This window comes from Epinephelus lanceolatus, chromosome 13 (genome assembly GCF_041903045.1).
Source record: "Epinephelus lanceolatus isolate andai-2023 chromosome 13, ASM4190304v1, whole genome shotgun sequence".
NCBI classification, from domain to species: domain Eukaryota; kingdom Metazoa; phylum Chordata; class Actinopteri; order Perciformes; family Serranidae; genus Epinephelus; species Epinephelus lanceolatus.
In genome coordinates, this window is record NC_135746.1 from 44,579,217 (window position 1) to 44,588,759 (window position 9,543).

At 44.1% G+C, this 9,543-nt stretch overlaps 1 pseudogene; it reads right to left on the bottom strand.

The window, feature by feature from the left end:
- Window positions 1-9,317, bottom strand: part of LOC144466495 (uncharacterized) — a 92,517-nt pseudogene extending 83,200 nt beyond the window's left edge.
- Window positions 9,318-9,543: the final 226 nt, after the last annotated feature.

The following is a 9,543-nucleotide window of genomic DNA, read 5'->3' on the forward strand; positions in this document are numbered from 1 at the left end:
AGCTGTGACCGGGCCCTCGCTCTCCCGCGCTATCACGGGGGGCCAGCAGCACGCATGACTGAAGCGGTTATGTGAAAACTCAGAGTAACCTGACGTGGTGTGACGTTTCATCTTCGTACTCCAAGAAAACCCCTATGGGGAGGGTTTCTTGAAAATTTCAAGGGGGACTATAGAGGCATTTTGTCCCCCCCATGGGCAACGGCCCTATCAGATGTAAGAGCTCCCCATTCTTGACCTGTGTATCAATTTCGTGAGGATATGAGGTCGCTGAAGCCATCAAAAAGCCAAACATATTTGGCAGCGAGGGCGGCGTCATAGCCGCCACACCCCTTGACATAGAGAAAAGCTTTTAATAACTTTTGATCAGCATGGTCTCAGGGGCTGAGGCTGCCGAGCAACCAGGAGCTGCGGGGAGACCCAGAGCAAGCATGGATTGGTGGTGTAAATGTGGGGCTTACTGGCCACTTTATTAGGTACACCTGTGCAATCTAATACAATCCAATACAACAGCTCAGTCACACATTGTACGTTTACAAAGCTTTTACTTTTTCAGCTTTTGTCAGAAAGGTGATCATTCTACTTTATTATTGAGGTCGTAGTGGGTGGTGTTGGTGTACTGGAGTGCAATATATTTAAAAGTGTTCCTAATATTTGTCCCCCTCAATTAGACAAAATTAGGAGGCCACCCCAGTACACCACCACCATTCACTATGACCTCAATAATAAACAAAGTAGAATCACCACTTTCTAGACGATGTCAACAATAACCGAAAATGTATAAGCTTCAGGGAAAAAATCATGGTATAGTCGTTCTACTGGATTGTGTTAGATTAAACAGGTGTACACAAAGTGGCCAGTGACTGTATGTTACATACATACAGATTTCCTCAAATAGTAGCCGGGGCCACAATTAACAAAAAAAAATAATTTGGGACCAGGCTACAAATAGGGGCAGGCTACTGTTTGAAGGAGGCTTTTAATAAAAGAAAAAAAAAATTGAAAATACAAATACTGTATTTTTTTTAAATTGAAACAGCAGAAATATTTATGTAAACTTGTCTTTACAGTAAAAAAAAAAAAAAAAATTTCTAGTATTACAAATAAAGTACTGTATTATTTACAGTAACAAACTTTACTTTAACAGTAAAAATAGTTTTTGGTGTTTTTGTAAATCACCAATATTTACTATTGACTACACCACAGTGTACTAGTTGTCCTGCCTTGAATCAGTGAATCATCTCATCCTCTGTCCCATCTGCAGCCACCGGGATGCCACACACCTTACAAGACAACATGCCACAAATTAATTTGAAAACTAGGCTACATTCATAATTATGATTTTTTATCTCACATTTTTGATTAGGAATGGTGATTTTTTTCCATTACTGGTGAAAATGGGCATCCATAGATAAAAAGATGGTTACGGTAAAAATATCAGTGCCAGATTCACAACCAAATGTATTTCTCTGTACAACCAAGAATGAAAAAATAACCATCACAGCAGTATCGATGCTTTCCTTGATAGAACAGAGTGTAAGGAAGCAGTTTTCTGTAAAATGTGCAAATTTAGGTTTTTGTGAGCTGATTGGTACTGAACTAACAATGCTCCCGCTTCATGTGTGTACATGTGTGTAGCTTTGTATTTTGTACGGTGTGTTGTGTGTTTTTTGCTTTGTAGTCTATTGTTTGTTGTTGTGCTGTTGTATGTTTTGATGGGGGACTGCGGATGTAAATTAGCTTTGAGCTAATTCTGGTGCAGTGTATCTTTTATGTTAAAAATTGTACACTGTCCCAATTCTTATGACTAGTATATTTTATAGAAAACAATAGCCTAACCTAAAGATTACAATAAATTAAATGGTATTACAAATTAAGCTATTTTCTAAAAGTTTACTACCTACTAGGATCCCACGTCCTGTGTTAAATAGGCCTAAAGTGTATCTTAACTATATTTACAATGAAGCTTCATTCTGCACTCCCACAAACCATTAGCCCATACGTGAATATTTACCATTCCTATGGCAACAAGTGACAGCTGACGTTAGCGTTATTTAGCTTAGCTCAATCGTCCGACAAACAATAACCCATAAAATTACATTTCAACATATTTTAACAAAATCAACAACTGCTACCAACAGTTACAGTCCTTACAACATTAGCTAATGCGCTGTCACAGGTTAGATTGTCAAAAGTAAAGTGAAAAGTAAAGTGAAAGTAATAACAGCTTAAATCCCTGAGGAACTAGGCTAGCATTAGTAATGGTTGCATCCACTCGTATGCAGTTACCTTACGTTACAGTTCCCTCAAACAATATCATGAAGCACAATACAAACTACGTATATAAACAAATGATCTATTCAGAGTACAATACTGATAAAATCTGAAGGTGCTTAGGTGACATTTACCCACCTGAAAGAATAAATGAAAACATTTTGCTGGTCTTCAGTAGCTTTAGGCTACTCTAGGTGTAACTGCCAACTCTCGTCCCTTTACTCAAATCAGTTATGCTTTATATTGAATGGGGGGCATCTGTATAATATCTGTAAAGATACAAAATCGATATCATATGCATAAAATAATGTCACAATTTAGCAGGCGGATACACATAAATACCCTATATGTCACACATACATTTGCAGTTCTACATCATGACACTGAGATCATTAGGATAATAGGGGACCTAACACTGACCTTTGTGGAAATATCATAGTATAAATGTCCTTTATGAAATTAAGACTGTGTAACGAGTTAGTATACTGTACAAGTCTGGCAGAAAATATAACAGTAGCCTACTGCTAATTCTCAAACAGTTTCAGTTGGACGCTGCATCTCAACTGCTCACATGTGCCACCTGCTGGTTGTTGTTGCGCACTGCAGCTACTCCTGGATCAATTATTTCACCCAAAGGACAACACAGGCTATTTCCACATATGTAATTAATTAGGCTATTAATTCACACTACGCAACTAAATAATATATCACACATTTTTTGGATAAAATATATTTCATATGCATAGCATATGTAGGCCTATTTATTTATTTTATTAGATTATGTGCTTACATAATGTTGGGTGTTACATTTTTAAAAGAATGGCCATTCTACCCATAAATATCATATATATATATATATATATATATATATATATATATGTATATATATATATATATATATATATATATATGATTCTACCCTCTAGGATGTTATTTTGACGTTTTTACACTTCACTTCCACTTCCTGTCTGCCCACCGTGCTACTGTCTGTCCCAAATGAGAAATGAAAAAGTTGTTTTGTTTTGAATCAAATAACAGATTTACTGTTTTTGTTTTTTGAATCACGAATGAATTACGAATTATCCGATGATACCTGGACCATCGATAAATACAACTGTGTATCATCCACATAACAATGGAAAATTAACAAAGTGATTTCTAATGATGTTACCTAAAGGAAGCATATATAAAGTGAATAGAATTGGTCCGAGCACAGAACCTTGTGGAACTCCAAAACAAACTTTAGTATGTAAAGATCATTCATCATAAAAGTGAACGAACTGAAATCAATCAGATAAATAAGATTTAAATCAGCTTAGCGCAGAACCTTTAAGGCCAATTAAATATTCCAGTCTCTGTAGCAGAATTTGATGGTCAGTTGTGTCAAATGCAGCACTGAGATCTGATAAAACAAGTACAGAGACGAGTCCTTTGTCTGAGGAAATCAGAAGATCATTTGTTATTTTTACAAGTGCTGTCTCTGTGCTATGATGCACTCTAAATCCTGACTGAAATTCCTCAAATAAATTATTATTGTGGAGAAAGTCACACAGCTGGTCTGCGTCTACTTTTTCAAGGATTTTTGAAAGAAAGGGAAGATTAGATACTGGTCTACAGTTGGCTAACACCCCTGAAACCAGGGTGGCCTTTTTTAGAAGAGGTTTACAGCTACCTTAAAAGACTGTGGTACATAGCCTGTTAATAGAGATACATTGTTCATGTCTAATATTTGAGTGTTAACTAAAGGTAAGACTTCCTTAATTAGCCTAATTAGGACGGGGTCTAAGAAATCATTGAGGTCAATTGTTGAAGAGTAGTTGGGGAGTAGCAATCCAAATACATACCAAGTGTTAAGGTGCGGACACACCAAACTGACATCAAAGAACTAGTGGCGACGAAAGCCAACTGTTGAGTCGTCTGTGTCACCTCACGTCTCCCTGTGTCAGTTGCATTTGAACACACTACACGGACTACATCTGATGGCCAAGTAGCACGTACGTTCTGCACCTGCATGAGAGAGAGCTGAGTGAGGGAGTGGTACATCCTGATAGCCCAGGAGTTTCCTATCTGTGCAGCTGAGCACCGCAGCACCTCCATGGACTATTACATTCAGATGGTTGTGTTTCCTCCGCAGGATCCACTTCACTCAGCTGCCCGATAAACCCACTGCTTCTTCCCATGTTAACCTGAATAACAAACCAGGGCCCGGTGCTCTGGTTGGATCAAAACCGAGAGCCGGAGCTAGCTCAAAGACCAGTGGAGGCTAACTGGCTGTGCTTCCCTCCAGTCATGCTGCAGCTAACGCTCCGCTAGCCACTCCCAGCTAGCTCCGGTTGGGGCTTGCTCGAAGGCTAGCGGAGGCTAACTGGCTGTGCTTCCCTCCGGTCATGCTGCGGCTATCGCTCTGCTTGCCGCTTCCAGCTAGCTCCGGTTTGTTATTCAGGTTAAAGTGGGAAAAAGCAGCGGGTCTATGCTGTGGAGCCTGAGGAGGAAGCACCGGTAAGCTCCGGTTTCACAACAGGCAGATTCACTCGCTACAGGGGCGAAGAAATAAAACTTGAACAGCCAATCAGAGTGATCTCTCTCACCGACGAGCTCCACCACCGATTCAACATGCTCAATCGCCTGAAAAGCCGCCGATGCCGAAGTGCCGATGGCGCGGAACACACCGCAGAAACCAAGCCGACAGATGCTCACCGACGGCCTGACTTTGGTCGACGGCCGACGGTCGGCTTGGTGTGTCAGGGCCTTTACACCTGTGTATGAAGGCAAATTGGTACTCTGTGAGGACAAGAGGTCATGAATTTTACCTCCAATAGTTAGAATTTTGTCATTAAAAAAGCTTTATAATTTTGAACAAACATGACAGTTTGCCTTTTTTTCTTTTAACTGAGAGCATATTCGACCTATGCAATGTGCCCTTCACAGGATGGAATAAGCACAATACACTTGAAGTATCAAGGAGCATCCAAATGTGATCACCACAAAGACCCAGCAGCACATATACTCCATTGATTTCACAGCAACATTAGAGCAACATTACAGATTTCACTACAGGTGTCTATATTTGTAGAATATTTTACAGACCTTAGATTTTTATCTTAACTCAGCACTTGCCATCCCTCCTTTGCAGACCCGAGGGCTCTCCACGGCGAGGGAGAGCCGAGCCTCGGGGTATGTGCGGGCTGCTGCGCTGTGAGGGAGAGCCAAGGCTTGGGAGTATGTGCGGGTCCGTGAGGGAGGGATGGGGAGGGCTGCTGCGTGGAGAGGGAAAGCCGAGCCTCAGAGATATATGTGCGGGGCCGCAAGGGAGGGATGGAGCAGGCTGCTGCGTGGTGAGGGAGAGCCGAGGCTCCCAGAGAGGGAGCAATAGAACCAAGTAGGATAAAATACTCGTGCTCGTCTGGTAGGAGGGGCTCAGGGTGAACGTGAACGAAACCTAACTCAGATGAGACTCAAAAATCAACCATTTTCAGGCTTTCTACCTACTGCAGCTTTAAGTCTAAAATAAATATAAATGACATTCATAATGAAATGAAAACATGGAAACTGGTGTGTTTTGTACAGTTTTGTAACATTAGCCTACATATTGATAACTAAAGGAAAACAACCAGATCTAAAGCAAAAAGGAAAAAGAAAAAAAAGTGATGTACTATGCAACATAGTACAAAAAAAGTGATGTACTATGCAACATAGTACATCACTTTTTTTTCTTTTTCTTTTTTGCTTTAATGTTTGGGGGGAAAAACAAAACAAAACACCTGTGATGCTAATTGATCTGAGCCCCTTAGTCTTCATATCTACATGGCAAAATAGGTCCATGTAGCTGTTGCATAAAACCAAAAAAGAATTCTGTTCCATAAGCTGTACAGTTGAGATTTGGCCAATTAAAGCTACTTTATAAGGTGGTATTATGTCAATCTGCCATTCAAATGCAATTTAAAAGAAATCCTTATCCTTATTTTTCTTATTCTCACTGTCAAAATGACTGGAGTACGTCAGATATTCTTAGATTAAGATAAGATAAGATACACCTTTATTGATACCATAATTGAGAAATTCCAGTGTTACAGCAGTCAAGGAGAAAGAGTCAGATTAAAGATTTCAAATTTAAACTTAAAAAACTTAAATAACTAGGCATACAAATAAGTACACAAATACAAGAGATGGTAATAAATAACAATAATAATAATAATAATAGGAAGTGGATAATAATGAGCAGCAGTGAATGAAAATGACCAGTGGATAAAGGGAGCACATCTAGTGCAAGTGATTGTATGTGCAGAACAGCACACAGCTGTGGTGTCCATAAAGTATCTATAGTGTCAGTGAAGTGTCCATGGTGCACTCTACTGTGAACAGTGCTGGTTATGTAGCCTGACAGCAGCAGGCAGGAAGGACCTGCGATAGCGTTCCTTCACACACTTTGGGTGAATCAGTCTATCGCTGAAGGAGCTCTCCAGAGCTTTCATCTCCTCCTGCAGAGGATGGGAGGATGGGTCATTAGTCCTCAGAGATGACAGCTTGGCTGTCATCCTCCTTTCTCCCACCACCTGCACAGAGTCCAGAGAGCATCCCAGGACAGAGCTGGCCTTCTTGATCAGCTTGTCCAGTTTCTTCCTATCTGCAATTGAGACGTTGCTGCCCCAGCAGACTACTCCGTAAAAGATGGCTGATGCCACCACAGTGTCAAAGAAGGTCTTCAGGAGTGTCCCCTGCACTCCAAAAGACCTGAGCCGCCTCAGCAGGTAGAGTCTGCTTTGGCCTTTCTTGTATAGGGCTGTTATGTGATTAGTCCAGTCAAGTTTATTGTTAAGATGAACACCCAGGTACTTATAAGATGTCACCATCTCAATGTCCTTTCCCTGGATGTTCACCGGTGTTGGAGGGAGGAGTCTGCGCCTGCAGAAATCCACCATCAGCTCTTTGGTTTTCCCCGCGTTGATCTGAAGGTGGTTCCTCAGGCACCAGTCCACAAAGTCCTGGTTCAGTTCTCTGTACTCCCTGTCGTCCCCATCTGTGATGAGGCCAACTATGGCAGAGTCGTCAGAGAACTTCTGCAGATGACAGGTGGGGGTGTGGTATGACAAGTCTGCAGTGTAGGGAGTGAAGAGGAACAGTGCCAGCACTGTCCCCTGCGGGGCCCCTGTACTGCAGACAACCAAGTCCGATACACAATCCTGGGTCCTGACATACTGCGGCCGGTCCATGAGGTAGTCCAGGATCCAGGATGTGAGGTGATTAGCCACCCCTATGTGCTCCAGTTTGTCCCTCAGAAGTGCAGGCTGTATGATGTTGAAAGCGCTGGAGAGGTCAAAGAACATGATTCTCACAGAGCTTCCGGGCTTCTCCAGGTGGGAAAGAGGGCCATTGAAGGGCCTACTGTAGGGCGGAGACGAGACAGGACCAGGCGCTCCAGAGTTTTCATGAGGTACAATGTTAATGCCACCGGTCTGAAGCTGCTGAAGTCCTTGGGGTGCGGAGTCTTGGGCACAGGTACCACGCAGGATGTCTTCCACAGCTGTGGTACTCCCCCCAGCCTCAGGCTGAGGTTGAAGATGGTTTCAATTATCCTGCACAGTTGGTCTGTGCAGGACTTCAGGAGCCTGGAGCTGATGCCGTCTGGACCCACAGCCTTCCTAGTCTTCTTCCTCAGCTGATCTCTCACCAGACAGGTAGTGAAGGACAAGCTGGAGCAGGGGGGCTGTGTGCTGGGGGGTGGAGGTGATGAGGCGGGGGGAGGGGTGGGGGGGTGGTGAGATGTCCGGGGAGCAGGGGTGGGGGAGGTGTCGAAGCAGTGTGCCAGGAGTGTAGGTGGGGGTTAAGGTGAAGGTGAGGATGAGGGGGGTTGCAGCCGTGATGTCTGGGCCAGTGGAGGGGCAGACTGATCAAATCTATTGAAGAACCGATTCAGATCATTCACCCACTTCTGGTCACCTCTGGCCTGGGAGTCTGGTTGTTTGTGTCCTGAGATGGTTTTCAGACCTCTCCAGACTCCACTGACGTCGCTCTGCTGCAGCTGTTCCTCCATCTTCTTTTTTATATCCTTCCTTTCCCTGCCTGATGTTTCTCCGTAGCTCCTTCTGCACTGCCATCAGCTCCTCCTTATGTCCAGAGTTAAAAGCTCTCCGCTTCTTCTTCAGGAGAGTTTTTAACTCTGGAGTAATCCAGGGTTTGGTGTTGGAGAAGCAGTGTACAGTCCTGGTGGGTACAGTGTTTTCCACACAGAAGTTTATGTAGTCCGTAATGCATGATGTCATACTGTCAGTGTCCTCTCCATGGGAATCACTGAGTACCTCCCACACAGTGGTCTCGAAGCAGTCTTTCAGGGTCTCCTCGGCCTCCTCAGATCATCTTTTCACAGTGTGGGTGGTTGCTGGTTCTCTCTGCACCAGAGGTCTGTAGACGGGCAGAAGATGAACCAGGTAGTGATCAGCTCTTCCCAAGGGGGGCAGGGGGGATGAGTGGTATGCCTCCTTGGTGTTGGCATAAAATAAATCCAGTGTTTTATTGTCTCTGGTGTGGCAGGAAACATAATGGGTGAAGGTGGACAGGGTGGTGGATGGACAGGCGTGGTTGAAGTCCCCAGAGATCAGAAGAAGGGCCTGGGAGTGCTGTGTTTGCAGCCTACTTGTAACAGAGTGGAGAATGTCACAAGCAGACTCAGCCTTTGCAGACGGGGGGACATACACTGCTACCATAATGACATGAGAAAACTCCCTGGGTAGATAATATTGTCTCATGCCAACAGCTAGCAGCTCAATGTCCCTGCAGCAATGCTGTTCCTTGATAGTGATGTGCCCAGAGTTACACCATCTATCATTCACAAACACAGCCAGCCCCCCTCCTTTCCTCTTACCGCTGTCCGCTGTCCTGTCGTGCCTGATGAGCTGCAATCCGTCCAGCGCGGCGATCGTGTCCGGTACTTCCGCGTTCAGCCATGTCCCGGTAAACACAAGCACGCTGCTCTGCCGGTAGTCCCTCTGATGGCGAGTCAGTGCCGACAGCTCGTCCATCTTGTTGGGGAGCGATCTTACGTTCCCCATGACGACGGACGGGAGGACGGGTTTGTACCGTCTCCTCTGTTGTCAGCACTGCACTCCGGCGAGACATCCCCATCTCCTTCTCCGCAGCTCGCTGGGAATGTCGTGCCTCTCCTCGGCCCGCACCGCAGTGTGACGCAGCGCTAACAGCTGGTCCCGGGTGTAAACAATGGAGGCACGGCTGGGCGCCGGGTCCCCGCACACGATCGTATCCATAGCAAAATGGGAG